Source organism: Manis pentadactyla, chromosome 12, assembly GCF_030020395.1.
Source record: "Manis pentadactyla isolate mManPen7 chromosome 12, mManPen7.hap1, whole genome shotgun sequence".
Taxonomy (NCBI): domain Eukaryota; kingdom Metazoa; phylum Chordata; class Mammalia; order Pholidota; family Manidae; genus Manis; species Manis pentadactyla.
This window is the reverse complement of record NC_080030.1, coordinates 17,897,009-17,920,783: the sequence shown is the minus strand read 5'-3', so window position 1 is coordinate 17,920,783 and position 23,775 is coordinate 17,897,009.

Genomic DNA, 23,775 nt, shown 5'->3' with positions numbered 1-23,775 from the left:
GAGGTACACTTTTCTGATAATATTCCTTTCTCTTAAAAAAAAAAAAAAGCAGTTCCTGTGTGGTGACCTCCAATGAGTTCTACACAATAGTATAAAGGGCAGATCAGATCAAAGTGTGGCCAAAGGGTCTGTTTGTGTTTATACAGAGGATCAAAGCCTAATTTGGCTACCCAGAAAATGAACTAAGATACGATATGAAGAAGAACTTCCAACATCAGCACTCTCTGGAAGAGTCATACCAGAAGATGATCATCAAAAAACCTCAACAAAGATCCAGGTGATGCTGCAGTTGTAGCTGCATTCATCCCACCGGTTCCTGGACTTGCCATGGGAATGAAGAAGGAGATATCTAAGCTGGCCTGTGCATACAGTAAAACAACAAATGTGACTGGATCTACACTGTTGGAACTCAACCAAGAATTAGGAGAAGTGCAAGTTCCAGCGCTCCAAAATCTTACAACTACAGACTATCTACTGTTAAAAGAACATATGGGATGTGAACAGTTCCCAGGAGTGGGCTGTTTTAATTTGTCTGATTTCTCTCAGACTGTTCAAGTACAGTTGGACAATATCCATCATATCATAGACAAATTTTCACAAATGCCTAAGGTGCCTAACTGGTTTTCTTGGCCTCACTGGAGATGGCTGGTAATTATAGATCTGCTTTGGTTATGTAACTGTATTCCTATTATGTTAATGTGTGTGTGTGCAATTTAATTAGTAGTTTAAAACCTATACATGCTTAAATTACTCTACAAGAAGATATGTCAAAGAAATAATCAATCTTCCCATGTTTTCTTCCGCCTGCTACTTCTATAGCTTTTCTTCTTCCTTCCTAATTACAACCCTTAAATAGAATTTGTGCCTCATATCGAATTTACCGAGTATCATAATTCCTCCAAGTGCTAAAGATACCTCAAGACAAATGCTGGGCATAGAAGCCACAGGGCATAAATCTGCAAAGAAGTAAAAAGCTAACCTTTTCAAACAATATGGCTTCTCTCTCACTTACCAACTTTGCATCTCCCTGTATGGCCCCGGAAAATGACTGGTTAGCCAAAGACACGGGTAAGATTCCTCAAGGGAGGAACAACCTAAGACAGGCACAGTTGCAGGGGGGCCATCAGGTGAGAAATTGGGGATCAACAGAGGTGAGGCTTAGAACCTCTCCCCCCCTGTTTTGAGAGAAATCTTCTGCATCCATGGATGTTTTATTTCCCTTGTATAGCTTGGATTAACACATAGTCTACAGGCACACACCTGATCATCTACATTTGCTCTCTTACAGCACTAAACTAAGTTTTCTACCTTATCTTACATCTACCTACCACTTCAGCATTTTATTTAAAAAAATAATAATAATAATAAAGGGAGAATTGTGGGATCCACATATAAATCAAGTATAAAAATCAAATGAATATTCATATTTGACCTGATTGTTTATAGTTCATAATGCGTGATCAAAACCAAAAGTTCCTGTGATGACTGCCCTTGCACTGTTCACCATGTAAGAACTTATTCACTATGTAAGAATTTGTTCACCATGTAAGAACTTGTTCTTTATACTTTAGAAGATTGGAGACTGTTGAGAATTAGGCTTGGGGTTGATTAATGATTGTGCATTGAGTCCCCTATACAGAATTTTATTGTTGTTAATGACCATTTGATCAATAAATATAAGATATGCCCTTTCAAAAAAAAAAATAGGATGCCCAGTTGCATGGGACATACTTACACTCAAAGCTTTGTTTTTTTGGAAACAAAATTTCATTGTTTACGTGAAATTCAAATTTAACTGGGTGTTTGATTTTTTTATTTGCTTAACCTGGCAACCCACTGGGAAATGGAAATTCCTTGACTCTTGACCTAGGTGATGGTGGGGGCAGGTGATAAAATGTACACGCATAAAAATTCACTGGAGCATTTTCCTGCACGTTTGTTGTATCATGACAAATATTTGTAAAGCTAAGTTTATTACACTGAATTCACTGAAAGGGATTCAATATGCCCTTCTTCTCTATAGTTGGGCAGAAAAGGGGACAGAAGCCAGGTCTCCCCACCCAAACACAAGTCCCAGAGGAAGTGGGAAATCTACTCCTGAGTGCCACAGATGAGACTGGGGTTCAGAGAGGAGCAGTGACTCACCTGAGGTCCCACAGCATGGAGTAGACAGGTAGGGTAGACAGGGCCAGGTTCTGGGGACACTGAAGGTCTCTCTCTGAGGTCCAACCCAGAATCTGGCACTGAGCATACTCCTTGTAAGGCCCACTTCTCCCGAAACATAAACAGTCTGTGGTAGGCAGGGCCCTGTGCCCCATGACCTTGGCACCTGAGTATGTTACAGGCCATGGCAAAAGGGACACTATCAGTGGAATTAGGTTTCACACTTTAAGTTAGGGAGATTATCCTGGATTATCCCAGTGGGCCTGATGAAATCACATAGGCTTTAAAAGTGGAATAGGGAGGCAGACAAATAGATCAGATGTCACGGAAGAAGAGGCAGGAGAGATTCAAAGCATGACAGGGCCTTGGCCCACCATCGCTGGTCCTGAGATGAAGAGGCCACAGGCCAAGGAATGCTGGCAGCCTCCAGTGAACAACCTCCAGCTGACAGCCAGCAAGGAAACAGCAACCCAGAGCTGCAAAAGCATGGAATTGAGCTCTGCCAACAGCCTGAATGAAAAGAGCACCCAGGAGGTCACGAGGGCCCACCAATACCTCAACCGCCACCCAGCCGAGCCTGTCAGGCTCCCGGCCCACAGAAACTGTGCCATCATACATGAATGCTGCTGTGAGGCCCATGAGTTTGTGGTATTTGGTTTGGCAGCAACAGAAAATCCAACACACATCCCACTACACATAGAATAATTCTTCTACAAGCGTGGAATTTGTGACATTACGTCTGTGTATTTTTATGTATACATAGACACATATGTATATATTTCCACTAATCCCATTGTGGGGGCCTCATCCTCATGAGCTCGTGGAAACCTGATCACCTCCCAAAGGCCCTTTCCCCAAATGCCGTCACACTGGGGGTCAGGGCTTCAACATATGAATCACCATGGGGAGGGGGAACATGATTAAATCTGTAGCGTTTCCATAACTAATACACTATTTCGTGGAAGCAACACTGGCTTCGTTTAATGAATGTTTCCTTTGTGCTTTCAAAGCTTCGCACACAAATTTGGAGCACTGCTGAGAACACTAAAGCATTCATTAAAAAAGAGAGCTAAAAGATAGCGTCTCTGTGTGAAATCCTTTTTCCTCAACCCTTCTCTTTATTTTCTCTCTCAGCCTTTATTCTTTCTTCCACTGGTTGGCTGAGCCTCTCCTGGGCAGTTTTGCTCCTTCCTGTCCTGCTCTGTGTGCAAAAACCTCAACCTACAAAGCATATTAATCTAGCCCCAGACAAAGACAGGCCACTAAGGCGCATGGTGATGGTTATCTCCTGAGGTCTAGGCTGAGGAGTGTGAACTTCAGCAGACTTCACATTCTAACATGCAGAATGAAGATAATCCAAATTTTATTTTTAGCCAACCTTCACACGCATTTGTCACCTTCCAGAGGATGTTTTATTTGGCTGATAGTATAAGCAATTTCTGAGGCCCGAATACTCTCCAAAGTAGGTAGTCGGTACCATGCAAGTGTTTAAGGCTCTACATAGAAGTAAAAAAGCAAACATCAATAAGTGGGACAGCATCAAACTAAAAAGCTTCTATACAGCAAAGGACACCATCAGCAAAATGAAAAGGCAACCTACAGAATGGGAGGAAATATTTGCAAATCATATTTTGGTTGCTACCCAAAATATGTAAAGAACTCACACAAGTCAATGACAACAACAACAAAACACCAAAAATAAATAATCCAATTAGTGGACAGAGAAACTGAAGAGACATTTTTCCAAAGATGTCCAAACGGCCAGTGGGTACATAGAAAGAAGCTCAACATCACTGCTCATCAGGGAAATGCCAATCAAACCATAATGAGATTATCACCTCACCCCTGTCAGGACGGTTAGCATAAAAAAGACAAGAGATGACAAGTATTGGCGAGGATGTGGGAGAAAAGGGAGCCCTGGTGCACTGTTGGTGGGAATGTAAATTGGTAACAGGGAAACAACCAAAATGTCCACTGACAGATGAAGGGATGAGTAAAATGTGGTATATACAGATAATGGAATATTATTCCGCTCTGAAAAGGAAGGGAATTCTGACACCAGCTACAACATGGATGAACCTTGAGGACATTACGTTGAGTGAAATAAGCCAGATATAAAAGGACAGATAATCTCTGAATGATTCCACTTGTATGAGGTCCCTAGAGGAGTCGCATCCAGAGACAGAAAGTGGATGGTGGGCACCAGGGGCTGGGAGAGGAAATGCGGAGTTAGTGTTTCATGGGGACACAGCTTCAGTTTGGAAAGGTGAGGAAGTTCTAGAAATGGATGGTGGTGATGGTGGTACAACATTGCATTTACTTAATGCCACTGAACTTCAAACTAAAAAATGAGTTAGGATGGTAAAATTTATGCTATGTATATTATACCAAAAATTTTTAAAGCAGCAAGTGATCCCCAAATACCCACTCATCATTATGAAGGTACTTAAATAACCACAGTTGCCCCAGTATTTCAGCCTTCTTGCCTGTTGGCTTCAGACACCCACTCACTGAGGGCACCAATGAGTAGACATAGACATTTATATACAAGGGCTTTCTTGCTGAGTCGGGCCACAACCCGAAGCAACCCTGTCTCAGGCAGTGTGAACTCACCCCACACCCCTTTGCACAGAGAAGTAAAAGAGCAAGGTGGAGTGAAAAATACAATCAGGGCTGACAAGTACTCTCACTGCTTGGCGCAAAACTCCAGAAGTGCCCCACATTTGTAAGAACAGAGCTAAATAAAATGCCAGGCCAGATGGCCAAGGCTGAAGGCTAGGCTGAGACCAGCATATCAGTGTAGCCCCAAGTATGGCTACAAAGGTCTGTCCCCTGGAGAGAAGAAACCATGTCACAGCTGGTCTGATTCTCCATCCACTTTCTCTCTCGCTGGCCGATTACAGCCTGGTGAGACATGCACGCTCCCTCCCACGGCGGGGTTGCTGGGTGGTTTCAGTGGGCAGCCGCAGCTCGCTGACAGGGGCTGAGGGAGGACAGAAGAGGAGAGACCTCCAGGGCTGCTGGGCAGGACCCATGTGCACTGCCACTCAAGCTGAATTCCTGCTCCCAGCTTCAGGTCACCCATTCACAGTTATTCATTTTTTTCATACCCAGCAGCAATATTTACTGAGCACTTACTGTGTGCCAGGCACTGTTGTAGACACGAAGGACCCAGCAAGGAACAAAAAAGACCAAAGTTCCTGCCCTCATGGAGCTGATATTCTAGTGGGGGAGCCAAGCAAGAGACAAGCTAAACAAAACCTGCAGGGTGTCAGGTGGAGAAAAGACAACAGCAGAGAAGCGGAGGGAAGGGGAAGTGCATGTTATTTGGAGAAGGTGGCCAGTGAGGAAGAAACAGTGGAGTAAAGAGCTGAAGGAGGTGAGGGCGGAACCATAGGGGGGACTAGGGGAAGCAGAGTATTCCAGGCAGAGGGAACAGCCTGTGCAAAGGTCCTGCGGCTGCAGCGTGCCTGGTGTGTTCAAAGAACACTAAGGAGGCCTGTGTGGCTGGAGTGCAGTGAATGAGGTGACAAAGTGAAGGAGAAAATGGGGTCGGATGGCACAGGGCCCTGTGGGTCATGGGGAGGACTTCGGCTTCTTCCCTGAGTGAGGTGGCAGCCTGGTGAGGGTTCTAAGCAGGAGTGCCCTGACTCAGATACTCCCAGGCCCCGCCCCCAGTGGTCATATTTGAAAAAAAAATGCAACAGAATTGTCTTCCTGATCACTGTGGGACCTGCTCTGCCACCCTTCACCCCATGCTCTGTTCAACATCAGGGCTGGTGACACTCCCTGGTACTTCTACTTCCTGTCCCACTTGCCCTCAATTGCCACCCCCAACTGGACTGTAATCCTTTCCTCCATACTCATTGCTCCCTGGGTCTCTCTTCCCTCCAATTCATGATAGATCATTGAGTCATCCCCTGGCCAACCCCAAAAGGACTCCCTGTTGCCAATCCTGAATGCACCCCGACATCCACATCTCTTTGCATCCATCCTGAATGACCTTCCCGCTTCCCACCCCCAAGTCCGGCTCTGCTGTGAAACCTGCAAGAGAAATCTGCCAGTGCCCACACATGCCTGGCCTGCCCCCATGTGCACAGCTTCCTACCTCCAGCACCTGCCACTCCCTGCATGGGGCCTTTCTGGCTGCAGGAGTGAGGAGTCAAAACCCTCAGATATCCCTCAACCAGAAGGGGTTGGTGGAGAAACGTCCCCATCTTTGCAGCCAGCCTGCTTGGATCTGCCACCTCCTGCTGTGTGACCTCGGTCGAGTCACTGCACCTCTCTGGGCTTCAGTTTCCTCATCGGTGGAACGGGCACATACTTCATAGAGCTGTTGTCAGGATGAAATTACTTCATTCTGCCTGACACCCTTAGAACAGTGTTCTGCGCATAAGCCCTAAATATGTGTGTGCTATTATCACGACCTTGACTACCACCATGATTCCATTCTCTGCTAAGTCCTCATAGCCTAGCACAATGCCTGGCCAATGGAAGGACATCATAAGTGCTTGTTGAAAGGTAGATCCACAATCCCTCTTGTTAAGGCTAGGCAGTATTGCAGCCGGACCAAAGTTCCGGATGCTCGGTGCCATCTCTCACTCCTGTTTCCTCTTTCTCTATTAAATTTGCTTGACTCCACTGGTGCAAGAAGGTTAATAGGAAAAAAGACAGACAGCCAGGAAAAAAATAAACCTTCTCCCAAGGGGAGAGTGTTCCTCTACTGTTGCTCCTTTAAATGAAACCATCGTGTGTCTTTCCATGATGTTCTCGGCAGGAGTGAGTGGGAAGTTTTGCTTACAGGCTGCATCCCTGGTTTTGTTTCTCCCTCCGAGTATGTGTTTTTGACTCTTCAATATTTAGCATTAGTAGGGTTCACTGTCTCCCTCATTCATTCTGTCCCTTCAGCTATCAGTGGCCGTGTGTGGCATCAATGTATTATTATGTTAAGATGTGAATTACCACGATGGTAATTATTAGTGCCCACGTGCTTCATTTGTTCAACAAATATTTATTGAGTCTCAACTGTGTGACAGTGTGACTCAGTTATCACGCCATCTTGGGAATCTTGAAACTCAATAGATCATCTAGGCAGTGCCTTCCCTCAGGGCTGAAACTTCGAGATGGTTTTTGCTGGAGAAAAATAAGTGGGTACCTATTTATATGAAATATCCAAAAGACGAAATCCACAGAGACAGAAAGCAGACTAGTGATTGACAGGAGCTGGGGGAGGCAGTGGGGGTGGGGGGACCTGTTTCATCTATATCCCTTTGTGGGTAATAAAAAGTTCTGGAACCAGATAGAGGTGATGGTTGCACAACATTGTGGATGTACTAAATGCTGTTGAATCGTGCACTTGAAAATGGCTAAAATGATCAACTTTACATTGTGTATAGTTTACAATTGAAAAGGACAACACAAAAATGTGGGCACACACCCTAGCTCTGGAGAGAGTAATTTAAAAGTAGCCCATATTATCAAAGGTCTAATGTCCTGTCCTTTTAAAACTCAGGGCAACTGTATTCCTTTTTTAAAATAGTGGATTTTTCCCTTGTGCTTTAAAGGAGAAATGAACAGAAAAAAAATTTGGAGAGTCAATGCATTTAAAAAGAAAAACTTTTTAAAAAGTAGCCAAATCTTACTATGCTGATGGACAGTGATTACAATGGGGTGTGGGGGGACTTGATAACATGGGTGAATGTAGTAACCACAATGTTGATCATGTGAAACCTTTATAAGAGTGTATATCAATGATACCTTAATAAAAAAAGAAAGAAGGAAAAAAGTAGCCAAGATTTAGTGACACTTACTATGCACCCAGCATCGCTGCCCAGGCCTCCCCGGAACCCTACGATGTGGGTGCCATCATTAGCCTGCTTGTTAGCTGGGAACATTGAAGCAATAAGTGGCCTAGTGACACTCCAGGGTTCGCAAACTCTGACCATCAGACGGCTCACCCGGGATGTGTCCAAATGTAGGTTCTAGCTCAGCAGGGCTGGATGGGGCCTGAGGCTCTGCATTCCTAGGGGATTTGGCCAGTCCAAGGTCAGCACTTGGAGGGGAAGGTCTGGGGATTCTGGTGAGTGGCCCCTTCCACTTGGCTAACTCCATCTTGCCTCCTCCATCAGACAGGCTTGGCCTTGCCAGAGGGGGTCCATGGCTCCCCAGGGCTCTTTGCCTGTCCCTGTGAAAGACAGCCTTGGGTTGAAAGATCCTGGAATAGAATCTCCCTCACTTCGTCTAGGCCTTTAGTGCCCTCTGGTCCTGTAAACTAACATTTGGAGAAGCATAATGAAATGCATAAGGAAGTCCCTCAGCCTGAGCCTCCGATATCCAAGCACTGGGCATTACTCTGCAGGCTATTTGCTCAGTAATTCATTCAATGTCAAAACCAGCTTTTGTCTCCAGATCCCGATCTTTCTGCTTACTTTTTGGAGGGACAGCAGTGAATTAAAACCTTTTTATCTAGAGCAAGGATGGCATTTGTCCAGAGTGACATCTTTACGCATCTCTGCCAATCCCTGAGTCTTGGAGGAGAACTATCAACAAGCATAAACCCAGCTAGGAACACCTCTGGAGCTGGGGGCATATCTGCAGCCTGAGTTTGGTGCTTGGTGGGGACTAGAGGCCATGTGAGGAGGGAGGGGCCAGCATGAGCTACAGACAGCCAAGACTCCCTCCATCCCCCCACCAGGAACTCAGGACTGGCCGTGTATGAGCCCACGTGGGAAATGACACAGCTGCCTTCAAGTCTTGACTCTGAACAGGAAGGTGGCCCCAGGACGGGTACCTAGTGGAGATCCACCCCAAAGCCCTGGAAGGTAAGGAGGTGGTGGGGAGCGGGTGTGAGCTCCCCCTCCCGTTGGTTCAGACCCCTGGAAGGCGCTGCCTCCTTCTCCAAGATGTGTCTGAGGGGCCCCCAAAGCAGGAGCTCCTGGACGAGGCAGCAGAGCCCAGTCCGCCCTGCGCTTCCCCGCAGGCGCACACGGGTCCCCGCAGCACGTGTCTGTGAAGCCGTCAGCAGCCAGCCACGAGAGAGAAGGAGCCGGTCTTTCTCACTTCCTGAGAAACAAAAGCCACCAACCCGAGGGTCAACTCTGTCCAAAACAAAAGAAAATGGGGAGAGGGACGGGCCTGGCGGGGTGTCAAGAGCTGTCATGGCTTTTTGGCGCAGGGGAGGAGAGAACATTAAATATTAACGACGCTGGCGGTTTCCTAAGACAACGCAATTACTCTCAAGAGCCTAAAGCCCATCTGCCATCTCCCTGTTCCCAACGCGTTCGCGCTGCCTTGGGCGGAGAAAACAAGGCAGGGGCACAAATAACTTTTGTTTCCGGGACCCCCAAAGCCCTAAGCCAAGCGGGAGGGAAGGTGCGCAAGATTCCAAGCCCTGTCACTCATCCAGCCTGCCTGGGTCTCAAAGCAGAAAGAGACTAACGTAGACCTGAGCGAAGAGGTGGGGGTGGGGAGACCCCTAAATTAGAATTTGACTTAGGTCAGGAGCTACAATCACTGGAGAAATATTGCAAGTCTAGGCAGGTGGCAAATGCATTAAGTGCTAAGAGCATTTAAAAGAAAATGGATTTTTAATACGGAAACCAATCTAAGGTAGAAATGAGGGTTCACACACGCACACAAAGAGAAACTATTCAGAAAGGGGAAGCAGTTTTTAAGGCAGAAACAAGCGAAATTTAGCAATAAACTGCCCCCCCCCCCACCGAGAAAAACTATTCACAGGAAAGAGTTGAGGGAGATGATCACGTTTCTGCCTTTGCCTCTGGAGGAGATGTTGCAGCAAGGAAATGAAGGTTAGACTCCCTGCAGGACTCTGCCCCCCAGCTTCTCACCCCTGGGGGAGGGGCCCGCTCACCTGGATGGCATGGGCTCCGGGGCGCAGGCGGTGTGGCTAGTGGGTAGTGCAGCGGGGCCTCCAGCTGTCCTGAGAATCCCACCTTGTCAGCACCCAGGGGTCCACCCCGGCTGAAGCCCACGCGTCCATGGCGCGCCCAGTAGGAAGGAGAAGGGGGCCCCTGAGAGAGGAGAGAGGAAGGGTACCAAGCGCAGCCGCGTTCCGAGCTCAGAGCTCCCCACAAAGGCAGGCGTCAAGCAGGGATGCTGTGCCCGCTTCCAGTGGGGGAAAGAGGAGGAGGAGGAGGAATCCCCGATGCTGGGAGGAGAGAGGGGAGGACCAAAGCCTCACCAGCTCCTGCTCTTCTCCAGCAAAGTGCTGCGTGGGGACCCAGCACTGGGAAACACACCCAGCCAAGGACGTCCCCCTCCCCATCGCCCCTCTGGGGGAAATCAGTTTCTTGCTTTCTTCTCTCTGCCACTTAACACTGCAACGTGACCTCCCAGCACGGGGCAGGACTCTAGTCTCTGAAAGGACGCTGTTTATCCCCTGTTCCACCTCCTTTCAGACTGACTTCTCTTGAGCAGAGGTAAAGCCGGCGACAGGAGGGCTCCAGCCTTTCCAACTGGGGCGTCTTCGGGGAGATGGGATCAGCCTTCTTCTAAATGAACCATCTCCCCTTTGCCAGATCACGACCTACATTATTGATGCCCTTACAAAAAAAGATTATTAAAGACAGCTGCTAAGCACCCACCACCACCACCACCAGGCTTTTCCGTTAGCTCTGCAAACAGCTTTCCCTCGCCCCCTCCCTCTCTCCTTACGCGGAGGGGTTGTATTATTTGAGCAGAAAGGCAGGGAGCAGGAAAATTCTGTCTTGCAGTGCAAAAAAGGCAGCTGATTCCAAGTTCAGAAAGTTGGTTGGCCATAGGCGTGGACTTGGACTCCAACACCTGTCCCTATTTAAAGGGGCCTCTTTTTACAGATGAGGGTTATGTTTTTCTTAAAAAGAGCCATGTCGGGTAACAGAAAACTCCCTATATTTTTCCCAAGGTGGAGTCAAAGTAGGCGGATCTACCTCACTGAAGAAAGAAAGCATCTTTGGGGGGAGTGGTGATTGAGATAGAATTTAACATATAACATTATATTAGATTCAGCTGTACAAAATAATGACTCAACATTTGTTTATGTTGGGAAATGATCACCATGATTAAGTCTAAGAAACCGGCATTGTTTAGACAGGAGAATGGAGTATGGACTAGGTGTTTAGGGGATCTTAAGGAATGAGTGTCAGTTTTGTAAGGGCCGTTGGTAGTATTTTGACAATGTTGTGTTTAAGTCCTTCTTAAAGATGCATACTGAAGTATTTACAAGTGAGGAGATACAATGGTTCCAGGAAAGCAATGAATGGATAAACAAAATATGGTCCGGCCCTATAATGGAATATTACACGGCAATAAAAAAGAACGAAGTACCTATTCATGAACCTCCTAAACATTATGCTGAGTAAAAGATGCCAGACACAGACGTCACATAGCGTATGATTCTGCTTGTGTGAAATCTCCAAAAAGAGGCTAATCAACAGACAGGAAAAACAGATTAGTGGTTGCCAGGAGCTGGGGAGAGAGAAATGGGCAGAGGGTTTCCTCTTGAGGGGATGGAAATGTCCTGGAACTAGACAGAAGCGATGGTTGCATGACATTGTGAATGGCCTACCACCACTGAATTGTTCACTTTAAAAGGGTTAATTTTATGTGATATGAATTTCACACCATTAAAAAAAAGAAACTCAAACAAAAAGGGAGGGAGACCTAAACAATCAGAATAGAAGGCTGCTGATTAAGGAAACTGGGTGATAGGGACCTGGGGGTCTAATGTGTATTTCATTGTATTCTTCTCTCTGCTCTGTGAACTCTTGAAATTTTAAAAGAGAGAGGGGCGGGGCAGAATGGAAACAACGTGCCTGTGCACTGTGATTTAGACCAACAGAATGGGGGTGAGTGCACACCCCCTTTCAGTGGAAGGTGAGCCCCTTGCCTGCAAAGTGAAGAAACTAAGCCCTAGGGTCCCCTGGCCTGGGACAGCAAACAGCCCCCTGTGATGTCAGACAAGCCTCAGACTCCTCATCCGCAAAGTGGGGCTAATCCTCCTTATCTCTTGGGGATTTTGTGACAGTGCAATGAGACTGTTGAAAAATGGTTTTAAAAAAATATTTGCTTCTATGTGTATACTAAAACCATCTCTAGAAAGATCCATGAGAACTAATCACAGGGACTCTCTGTGGGGCTGGGTACAGACACGGAGAGGGCTTTCCCTGCCTACCTTTTCATGTTTAGGGGATTTTGAACCATGTGAGTATAGTACAGAATAAAACATTTAACAGGGAGATGACGTATGTTAAGAGATGGCACACTTTTTCTGTGAAGGGTCAGATAGTAACTGTTTTGGACTTGGCAAGACAGATGGTCTCTGCAACATCCACTCAATTCTGCCCCTGGAGAAGCACCACAAACCATGTATAAATCAACAGGCATGGCTATGTGCCAATAAAACTCTATTTATAAGAACTGGTTACAAGTTGTATTTGGCCCCTGGGCTGTAGTTTGCTGACTTCTGATGGGTGTAAATCCCTTAGTGTCGGCTAGACATCAAGTGTTTTTCTTAATTTCAGGCTCTGCCACTGGCAAGATGTGTGACCTTGGGCAAGTCACTTAAGCCTGCATCACTTCCTGTTCAAAACTAGAAGAATAATACTTGAGAAGGGTTGTTCTGTAATGAGACATCCAATATAAAAGCATTTTGTGTATTCTAAAATGTTATGCAATAATGTAAGATATTATTGTTATGCCAGAAGCCATGAATCTATGCAATTAGCATCGAATCTTCCTATTTTTAAATCACACAACTTGCATGAGTCACAGCATGAACATAAATAGCCATCCTAGTTTGTTTAAAAGTACTTTGAAATTTTCAAAAAGTTCTGCTTTTTCTTTATGTGAATGAGACTATCCTGAGTCAACCATCCTTGAAACCTTGTGTCTTTTGCAGGAGTTGGGGACCATGAATAGACTAAACAATTGGCCCCAATTATTCACTCCCTCCTATACCCCTATTTTTGCCACATTCTTGGTGTGGGAGGTACTCATTGGGTGGTGTGGACTTCCTCAACCTCTAGCTCTGGACTTGCTTCCGTCAATAGCATGTGGGCGGAAGAGGCAGTGAGCCAGTTCCAAGTCTGCCCTCTGTGGGTACAACTGTGACGTTTCCAGAGTATCTCCCAGGCTTTAGTGCATTTGCATACCCTCAGGGCTGGAGAGAAGCTCATCTCCAGGTCAGTGGGTAATTACCAGGGCATCCCAGGGCATGTCTGAACCTGAGAGGTTCAGGGGAGGGGCTGGCTTGCTTGCTGACTTCTTCCAGAGCAGAGGAGAGAGACGGCCCTGGACAGCAGTTTGTAAGCAATGAATGGGTTTTAAACTTTAATTCTCCCTTTGGATGATTTCGGTTTTTAGAGGTATTTTGTTCCGGGATTTCCTCTCCCCGGACTTACACCTCTCACACTTCTACTCTCATGGGAACACCTGTCCCAGGAAGAGCATGCGAGATGCGTGGATCAGAGTCATCTGGCTGAGTCCTACCCAGCTTAGCCAACTCCGGCCAACTCAGAGGTGTATGAGGATCTAAGGCCATAGCTTCAAGCCCCTGTGGGGTAGTTTATAATGCAGCATCACTGACAATCCACTGACCCCCTGACCCCGACTGCAAGCACAAAATTCAAGCAGAATCAGACTGAATTCAGAGTAAAAAGAAAAGGGAATAACAATTCCAATTGACTTTCCAATTCTACCCACACAAATGATGCCTGAAGAGGGACGTTTTAGAAGGTAATGTGATGTACTGATCCAGGCAGAAAGCTGGGAGTCAAAGGGGTCAGCCAGCCCAGAAGGGGGCACACAGAATGTTACGTTACTTACCTCACAGTGGGTTTGGACCTGCAGACTGCAATGTATTTAATCAGTACAGGAGAGGTTATGCTTCAAGAAAAAACATCTCCAAAGTCTCAGGGGCCAAAATGGTAAAAAGTGTGTTTTCACTCATGTTGATCATTCTTCACAGTGTGCTCTGTTCTACATCATTGTCATTTCAAGTACCCAGACTGTTGAAGTCTCCACTCTCTAGAACAATGTCAGTTGCCATGGCAGTGAAAAGAGAGATGAATAATTGTGCCCCAGCTCTTACATGCTCCCTCACAGAAACGATGCACATCACTGTGTCCATTTGTCATTGGCCACAATGAATCACATGACCACACTAAACTTCAAGAGGATAGAGAAGGGTAATCCTCCTCTGCGTCCATGTATCAGTTAGTACTTGCTGTGTAACAGATAACCCCCAAAATTAGTGGTTGAGAACAACAGAAGATTTATTGCTTGTCACATAAATTTTTTAGGTTTTTATACATTTTAGGTTATATTTTATATATTTTATGTATTTATGTTTTATATACTTTATACTTTCTTAGGTTAACACAGTGGTTCACCTGATCTTGACTAGGTCCTATATGCTCTATAAGTTAGCCCTATATATTCCTGAATGCATGACTGTTTTGGCCACAGGAAAGACCTAGATTATTCCTCCTCTGGGCAGTTGAGGCAGAAAGCTACTTACCCTCAAATTCTGTTCTCCCCACCTTCCATAGTAAAACAATTTTAGATGGGCACATGGCAAAGGACAACATTTCCTAGCAACCCCTGCAGGTAAGTATGGCTGTGTAAACTAAGGTCTCACCAATGACCATGCGCAGAAGTAATAATATGTGCAACTACCAGCTTACCTGCTTAAAAAGAATTCACTTGTCCTGGACTTTCTCTCTTTCCACACTCCCATGGGCTGCACTGTGGAAGTAGTGACCAGCTTCAACCATGCACGTGAGGATGACACCCTGGGAGAATACAAAACCACAAGATAGAAGGAACGTGGGTCTTGGACCCTCTCAAAGGAACAGAATCATCTACTCATCTAAGACATCTACTTACCTTCAAGCTGTTACATGAGAAAGAAAGTTCTATCTAGCATGACCCACTGTACTTTGGGTCTCTTTGTTACAGCAGCTTAGCCTGTATACTCACTCTTCCATCCAGTGGCATCCATAATGATTCTCCATAATATCTACCCACAAAGCATGCTTGTCTTTGAAGGACTTATTTTTGAAGTGAGTACTTAGACTTTTATACCCTATTTAATGTTTTTACACCGTTGTTTGTAGATACTAAACTTTTGTCTCAATGCCAATATGCCCTATATAGTCTGTGGCCATATTTTTCTGAATCAGATATTGAAATACAGATATACTTATAGAAACAATGGAGATGTAAAATTATGATCATGGCATTTTCAGTCCTTCAAATGCAGATTTGAATCCTGATTCTGCCTTGCGACAGTGTGCAGGCTATTTGACCTCTCTGATCCTGGGTGGCGTCTGCTGTAAACTGCAGATAATAATAGTACCTACCATAAAAACTTAAATAAAAAAGTTTAATCAAAGATTAAATTAAAAAATCAGATTGAGAACTTAACCTGTAGCCAGGACATAGCAAGTGTGCATCATATGTTAGCTTCTGCGATCAGCATCAGCAAGATTTCTTGGGAAAATCCAGAGCAATAGTGAATGACTAAGGCTTTGGAGCCAGACGTTCTGTGCTAGAATCATTGTGCTAGTACTGACTAGCTCTGTGACTTTAAGGAAGTCACTTAACCAGTCTGTACCTGAACTTTCTCATCTGCAGAATGGGTATGATAATGATATTTATGTTTAAAGGCTTTTGTGATGTTAACATATACAAAGCACTTAAACAGTGCCTGACACATAGTCATGGTATGTAAGTATTAGGTATTATTGCTATTATTATTATTATTACTACTACTACTATTTATATCCACTAGGGTCCATGCAGAAAGCAGAGAGCATGCTCAAACTGGGTAATTTGAGAAGCATTTAATAAAATATATTTATTACAAGGGCAGGGAGGGTGGAATAATGCATAGTCCCCAAGCTAGCAACAGCAAGAAACCATTCCCACCCATGCGTAAAGGAGCAAAGAGGCAGGTGTTTTCCAGAACCTGCAGATAGAGACCCTTGCTGAGCACAGCCTGAACGACAGATGGATGTATGCCATCCATGGCAACCTGAAATAGAGGAAGCCAAGAAAATTAATTCTCCAACCTCACTCTTCTCCCACTTATCATCTGCGAGTGCTTCCCATTGGCTGAACCAAACAGCAGCCATGTGTGATGGTCAATTTCATGTGTCAATTTGACTGTTCTACACAAGGTACCCAGAAACTTGGCCACACACATTAGTCTGGGTCTGTTTCTGGGAGAGAGTTTTGAGATGAGATTAACCTTTAAGTCAATGGCCTTTGAATAAAGTGGATTGCCCTCTATAATGTGGTGGGCCTTCTCCGATCAGTTGAAGGCATGCCTAGCTCAAAAGAGTGAGAAGTTTTCTCCAGGAGAACTCTATAGATTTGAACTGGAAAATTTGATTTTTCTGCCCTTGGACTCAAACTGAAACGCTTACTCTTCCTGGATCCCTTAAGCCCACCAGCCTTTACACCAGAATTATACCATCAGCTCTCCTGGATTTCTAGTTTTCTGTCCCACCTTGGAAATTCTGGACTTGTCAGCCTCCATAATTGCATGAGCTATTTCCTCATAATAGATCTCTTTTTCCCTATACCTGTCCTATTAGCTCTGTTTCTCTAGAAAACCCTATTACACCTGTTGGTCTCAGAGAGGGGCAATAGAGCCCAGTGAGGTCACCCTTACAAGTCAGCCTCCCAGGGCACAGAAGAGGGTAGAGAATAGGGGAGGCTAGAGCTGGACAGCAAATGGATTTTAACCATTTTTCTTTAACCAGTTCTCAGTTGCCCATTTGTCATCAGTTTGATTTGGGTCATTTTTCTCAGCAATCTGCGTGACCTGATTTTTTTCTTCTCTGGCCACCAAAGGAAACAAATACAAGAGGAGAAAACAGAGATCCTCTAAGACATCCCCAGTTAATCTTCAGGACTATCCCACCCACACGTTTATATCCCTAGTAATATTTTTGAGCCAGTTTGCCTGTGGGCAGAAGGCCGTTAACTACATTATTTACGTTCTCCCGATCCTCTCTCTCTTGAACAAAAAAGCAGACAGCTGGCCAAACTTATAATGCCCTCCAGGATGACAAGGTCTCCCTCTGAGCCCAACAGCGGAAGCTGCGCACGCAGAGAGCGGCTGGGAAATATGACGCCCTTCCTGACAGGCAGGGCGAAGGTCTCCGCTGCCCTCCAGAGAAGTGCCTGGTCGCTTATCTGTCCTGGGCAAAGTCCGATGACATGGTAACAGCGAGAGAAGGGCCATCAGGAGAGAGGAAAGCGAGAGAAATTGGGAAGTGAAGTGCCCTACACTTCTTGCTTGCGTAAGCCAATCCTTAAAACCAGAAGGGACACCCCATGAAAGTAAGTGTTCATGCTCTGAAACTGGGCCCATTTGGGCCCAGACCACAGCTTTGCCACTACTACTAACTCCCATGATTTCTAAATTGCTCTCCCACTTTGCTGGGACAGCTGGATCAGAATACCACAAATGGGATGGCTTAACCAACAAAAATCTGCTCTCAGTGCTAGAGGCTAGAAGTCCAAAATCACAGTGTCGGAAGGGTTTGGTCCTGGGAGGGAAAAACCTACCCTAAACCTTTCTCCTCGGCTTGTAGAAGGCTGTCTTCATACTCACCTGGTGTTCTCCCTGTATGCAAGCCTGTGTCCAAATTTCCCATTTTACAAGGACACTGGTCATATTGGATTAGAGCCCACCTTAAGGATAGCATTTTAACTATTTACATCTGCAATGACCTTATTCCAAATAAGGTCATATTCTGAGGTATGGAGAGTTAGGATTTCAACATAGGTGAATTTTGGGGGGTGCTACAGAACAAATGTGTGTGTCCACCACCAAATTCATTTATTGAAAGCTAACCCCAAATGTGATGGTTTTGGGAGGTAGGGCTTTTTGGAGGTGACCTGCTCATGAGAGTGGAGCCCCCATGCATGGGATCCTCCTTTTATAAAAAGACCCCAGAGAGCTCCCTTGCCCCTTCCACCAAGTGAGGACACAGCAGAAAATCAGTGAGCAGGCTTTCATCAGACACTGAATCTGCCGACACCTTGATCTTGCACTTCCAGCGTCCAGAACTGTGAGCAGTAAATGTCCGTTGTTTCTCAGTCACCCAGCCTATGGCAGTCTCTGTGTTCTGTTAAAGCAGCCCAAATGGACTACGAGAGGGGTAGACACAGCTCAACCCATAACAGTTACTTAATCTGAGTCTCACTTCCCTTCTGAAAAAATCAGTTAAGAAGCTTGAATGGGCTGATCATCTTGCTGAAATGATTATGAAGTAGGTAAGCACTTAAAATACTGCCCCACACACCACGTGGCCTCAAAAAACTGTCAGGCCAGCAAAAGATATGCTGAAGTCCCAATGGTGGGACAGGACCTGGGGAAAAGCCTCCCCCTATATTGAGTAAAGGTGCTGGATGACACGTAATAGTGTAACTGAATTGACCGAGGCATACAATTTATGCCTGTGATACAATGCACCCATCTGGAGTGTCCAGTGTGGTGAGTTTTAAGTAGTGTTTACACCCTGTAACCACCACCATTCCCCCAAGATTCAGAGCATTTCCATCATCCCAAACACTCCCTGGTGCCCCCTGTATGGTCCACACTCTCCTCCCCGTCCCCAGACACCCCGTGATCTGTTTTCTGTCACTGTAGTTCAAACTCACCTCTTCTGTAATTATATATAAATGGACTTACGCAGTGTGTACAACTGCTTTTACTCAACGTAATGCTGTGGAGATACACCCATGTTGGTGAGTTTATCAGCATCTGTTATCTTTTTATTATATTCTGTTGTATGGATGGATCATGGTTGGTCCAGGCATGTGTTGATAGATATTCAACTTTTTGATGGTGTTTGGCTATTACAAATAAAGCTGCTATGAATGTTCACATAAAAGCCTTTGTGTGGACTTGTGTTTTCATTTTTCCTGGGTAAATACCCAAGAGTGGAATTGCTGGGTCATCGGGTGAGTGTACGTTGAACTCCATAAGAAGCTGCCAGGCTGGGCATGTCACACTCCAGCCTCTCCAGCCCTTGATACCTTCTTTCTCATGGCAGCCATTCTAGTGGGGTGTGGTGATGTCTCACTGGGGTTTGCATTTGCCTTTCCCCGATGGTTAATGATGTCATACAAATGTACAGAGATGAGTGAGAGCTAAAGAAATAAAAGGCTGCCCAGAGAAGAAATGGCCAAGAGTCAGGATGTAGACAGGCAACATGGCACTACAGCAGCTCAGAGAGCACAAGCGTGTGACCGCATGTCTTTGGGGAATAGACGGTGAATAGGAATTGACATTCCTTATATAGAGCTGGACCTTATCTAGGACCACACCCTGGGGAATGGATATCAGGGAAACTTTGTCTAGCAGCCCAGGAAGGTCACAGGGAAGCTTGTCTTGTCTCTGTACATTAAAAAAAAACACTTCTTTTATAATATCCTGTGTGGGCTAGGATGTGGGCATATACATTGCTGTAATCTGTTGGGAGGGCAAAGTTGTATTAATCATGTTTGTATTCATATAAAGAAAATATTTTGAAATCTAAATATGCATGCTTATATTTATTTGAAAAGTTTTTGGAAATGTGGAGCAGAAGCTAAAAGTAATCTGAGCAAAATGATGATGATGATAAATGGGAAATAATGCAGAATAATGCAAGATCAAGCATCCAATGAGTCTCTCACAGAACCCAGGGCCAGTCTTCACAAAGCCGTCAGAGCCCCATAGATCCTTACTGGCTACGCACTGACTTCGTCCTTCTACCTCTGCATCCATCCATTTACTCATGTTCACATGTTCACTAAGCATCTACCACGTGATGGCAGAGTGCATAGCGCCAGGCTTGGCTATGTGAGACTGGCTCTGCTTCTTGCTGACTGCACACTCTTGGGCAAGGTATTTAATCCCTCTGAGTCTCTCCGTCTTCTCATCTGTAAAATGGGAAAAATCAGGGACCTTGAATACAGGGCCGGTGTGAGGAAATGAGATGATACACGTGTAGTGCCTGGCACACCGTAAGCATGCAATAAGTGTTATTATTGTTCTTATAACCACTCCCATATTCATTGCAGCCTTATTCACAATAGTCACAATACGGAAACCATTCAAGCGTCCATCGGTAGATGAATGGACTGAAAAAAATGTGAAGGCAAATAAGTGGCCAGAAACTCAGTGACAGTAGCATTGAGCTGTAAGTTTGTCCTGGAAACTTTAAAAAAAACGACTCCCTTTGATGTCAGTTTTGGAGGCTGCAAATCAATGGATGGGTGTTACCCTGGAAATCCAGGTAAATGGGGAGTAGACATGTGACATAAAACAGACTTGGAAGCCATAAGTATAGAAGTGATAGTGCCAAGGGGTGGATGAGCTCCCTCAGGGAGCATGGGGAGAAAGAGAAGAGGCAGGACAGGCAAATGGGGACAGACGGGGTAGAGAAGCAACCAAGGACAGCCAGAGGCTGAGCGCGTCAGAGCAGAATCGCCAAAGCCACGGACCGGAGGAGTTCCGCAGTGGCAGCATCTCCAAGGCCACGTGGGAAAGACGGTCAAGGAAAGTAAGGCTGACAATTAGCCATGGGCTTGAGCAAACCTGAGGTCACTAGTGGCCTTGGCCGGAACAATTTGAGAGGCAATTTGAGTGGTGGGGTTTCCAGGCAAGCAGCAATGGATTCAGAGTGAATGAAGATACGGGAAGTGGGACTGCAAAGTGCAGACACCTCTCACCACAGCTGGCTGGAAAAATGGAATAATTGTGCCTGATTGCTGCAGGGTTGTTATGACAACGAAATAAGACGATGGTAAATGCTCTTTTTCTGAAAGACTTTTAAAAAATTGAGGCATCATTTATTTCCAGTCAAATTCACCCTTTATTATGTGCCATTCTACAAGGTTTAAGAAATGCACACAATCATGGGACTGTCGCAAAACCAAAAACCCAACAGTTCCATCTCCCCAAACGGTGCCCTCCTGACCCTCTGTAATGAACCCTGTCCCAAACCTTCAGTCCAAGGTAGTCATGATCTATTTCCTGTCCCTGTAATTTTGTCATCCCCAGGTCATATAAATGCAGGTATATGGTACATGGACAGTTTGTAACCGAGTGAAGAAGTTGGCACCTCAGCCTTCGTATTATCTCTGCCTCCTTTGCTACTTAATCTTTGGGTCAAAATGCTTCCGCTCAGCCCCGCAGCCCTGCACGTGGGCTTGTTAATCACGGAAAGGAGTTTTGTTTGACTTAAGATGGATACAACCAGCCCCTTACCTGAACCTCGCCTCCCCCAAGGAGATAAAAAAAGTATGTACAAAATGATGCCTGGATTGTTAAAGACTTACAGGAACATCATAGCTAAGGCCATGTCAACAAAATGAGTCCAATACCCAAGGACTGTCCGGGTTAGGCCCATCTCAAATTCTTACTCATCACACCCTGGCCCAGCTTCCTGAGGACTTCACTGTCCTCCTCAGACCCTTGCTGATGTCCAGATGTCTGAGGTCAATAGTTGCCTCCTGAGGTCTGTTCCCTCCTGCACCCCCTTTCATCAGAGAAGCATGCAATTAACCCTGAATTAAGAGTTCTTTAGGACAGTAGTCCACCATCTTTTCAGTCAGCTGGCTTTCAAAATAAAGTCTCATTTCTTGCCCCAACAGGTCGTCTCTCAATTTATTGAACTATTGAGGCAAGCGGCATGAGCTTCGACTCAGTGACAGTTTGAGTCTGTTTTCCTTCATTCAGCATGCTGCATTTGACATGTACCCATTGATCCACCCTTGATGTAGTCACCAGTATTTTATTCTCTTCCATTGGGGAGCAACATTCCATTGGATACACAGGTACCTTGATGAATGTGAAACGCTGTAGAAAATCGGAATGACTTTTTATTCTCAGCAAAATACGTGCACACAGACCAGGGAGCGGGTTTTAGTTTTGACTCCCTCAGAGGCAGACTCTTAGAAATGATTCAAGCAAAAGTAGTTTATTTTAGAGGTGGTTTCAGGAGACCCAGAAAGGGAATGGAAATGGAGACAGGGGAGCAAGGAGTGAATTATCAAGCAAGTCACCATGACAGGCAAGTAGAACTCAATCTCTCTGGGAAGCTGCATAGGCTCCAGACCTTGGTACCGCCTGAGGGATGAGTGAGGAGGGATATATGTCCACCACCTCCTACCACTCACTGGTTGGCGGCCACTCATATAAGGCATTCTTTCCCTCGCATTTCTGGCTTGACTGAAGATCACAATGTGCACCCCAAAGGCCAGAAAAGTCCTCAGGAAGCTGGGCCAGGGTGTGATGAGTAAGAATTTGAGGAGATGGGCCTAACCCGGACAGTGCCCACTACAAAGTGGAGACACAGGCAGATCGCAGACTACCTCCTCTTGACGTTCATCTCCTTCTTGAGCTGTAAACATCAAATATTTTTATAACTATTCAAGGTTTGCATGCATACATTCTAAATCATCTCTCTGTCCCCTAATTGGGCCTGTCACTCCTAATATCGCTTATTTATAGTTGCTCCCTCTGTGTAGGGTCTGAGGGCTTATTTTCGGATCTGTGAGTTATGCATGAATCACCCTGCTAGTCACCCACTGTAAGAAATCTGACCTGTGAGACAAGAGGTCAGGGGTCAGCTGTGACTTTCCCATAGGCAGCAGTCTAGCCGGAGGTTCACTCAGTGCCATCGGATCCATCGGCCAGAGCCGAGATCCAAGGACCACTGTCTACTAGTCCGGTCAGCCTTCCCAGCCCGCAGCTTATGAGAGGAAAGCAGGAGCTCCGCGCAGCCACTCCCTGCATTCCCATCTATCCAGAAGTGGGAATCATGGACGGCACACAGCAGGAAACTTTCAACAAGACTTAAGACTGGTAGCTGATGATAACTGCCTTTTAGGTGGCTAACGGATGCACAGACACATTTTTATTAGATAAAAAGAACACCATTTAGACAGGAATAAAAGTGAAGTGTAGATCTCCTACCTAGCAGTTGTGAGCATCGGGGTCCATGACGCTGATGAAGTTAGAAGAGTTAGGAACGCCCCCTGCCTCACTCAGAGGCCAGGGCAGCCTGGAGAAGCAGGCTGGAAGTCAGAGAGACAGAAAGAGGGACACTCCTCACGGATACCCAGTCGGGATGTCGGGGTCTGATTCCAGACACGCGGGCCTTTGAGAAGCCACTGAAGTGCAGCCTCAGCCTGGGCTCTCGCAGGTGCCCACGGCCTTCCTCAGTCCCTGGCGTCCAAGGAGATGCCTCTGAAGGGGAATCCTGGCCTCCACTCAGGTGACTTTCCCGGCTCCCGAGGGAGACGGGGGATCCACTGAGGGAGACACAGGGGAACCTGTCACTCGAGACTTTGAGATCAGCAGCCGGGCTAGTCCCATTTAAGTGGCTGATGAGCGTCCGATGTTGTGTGCCATAGACGGCTTCCTTCTATAAGGACAGTGAAAGAAAAGGCAGGCTTGGATGCTGATACTCACCTCCGAGGGTGGGTATCTGTGGGACACAGACAAGGCGGTGCTAAGAGGGAAGTATACTGCAATACAGGTCTACCTCAGGAAAGAAGGGCAATCCCACTTGAACAGTCTAAACTCACAATTATCACAACTAG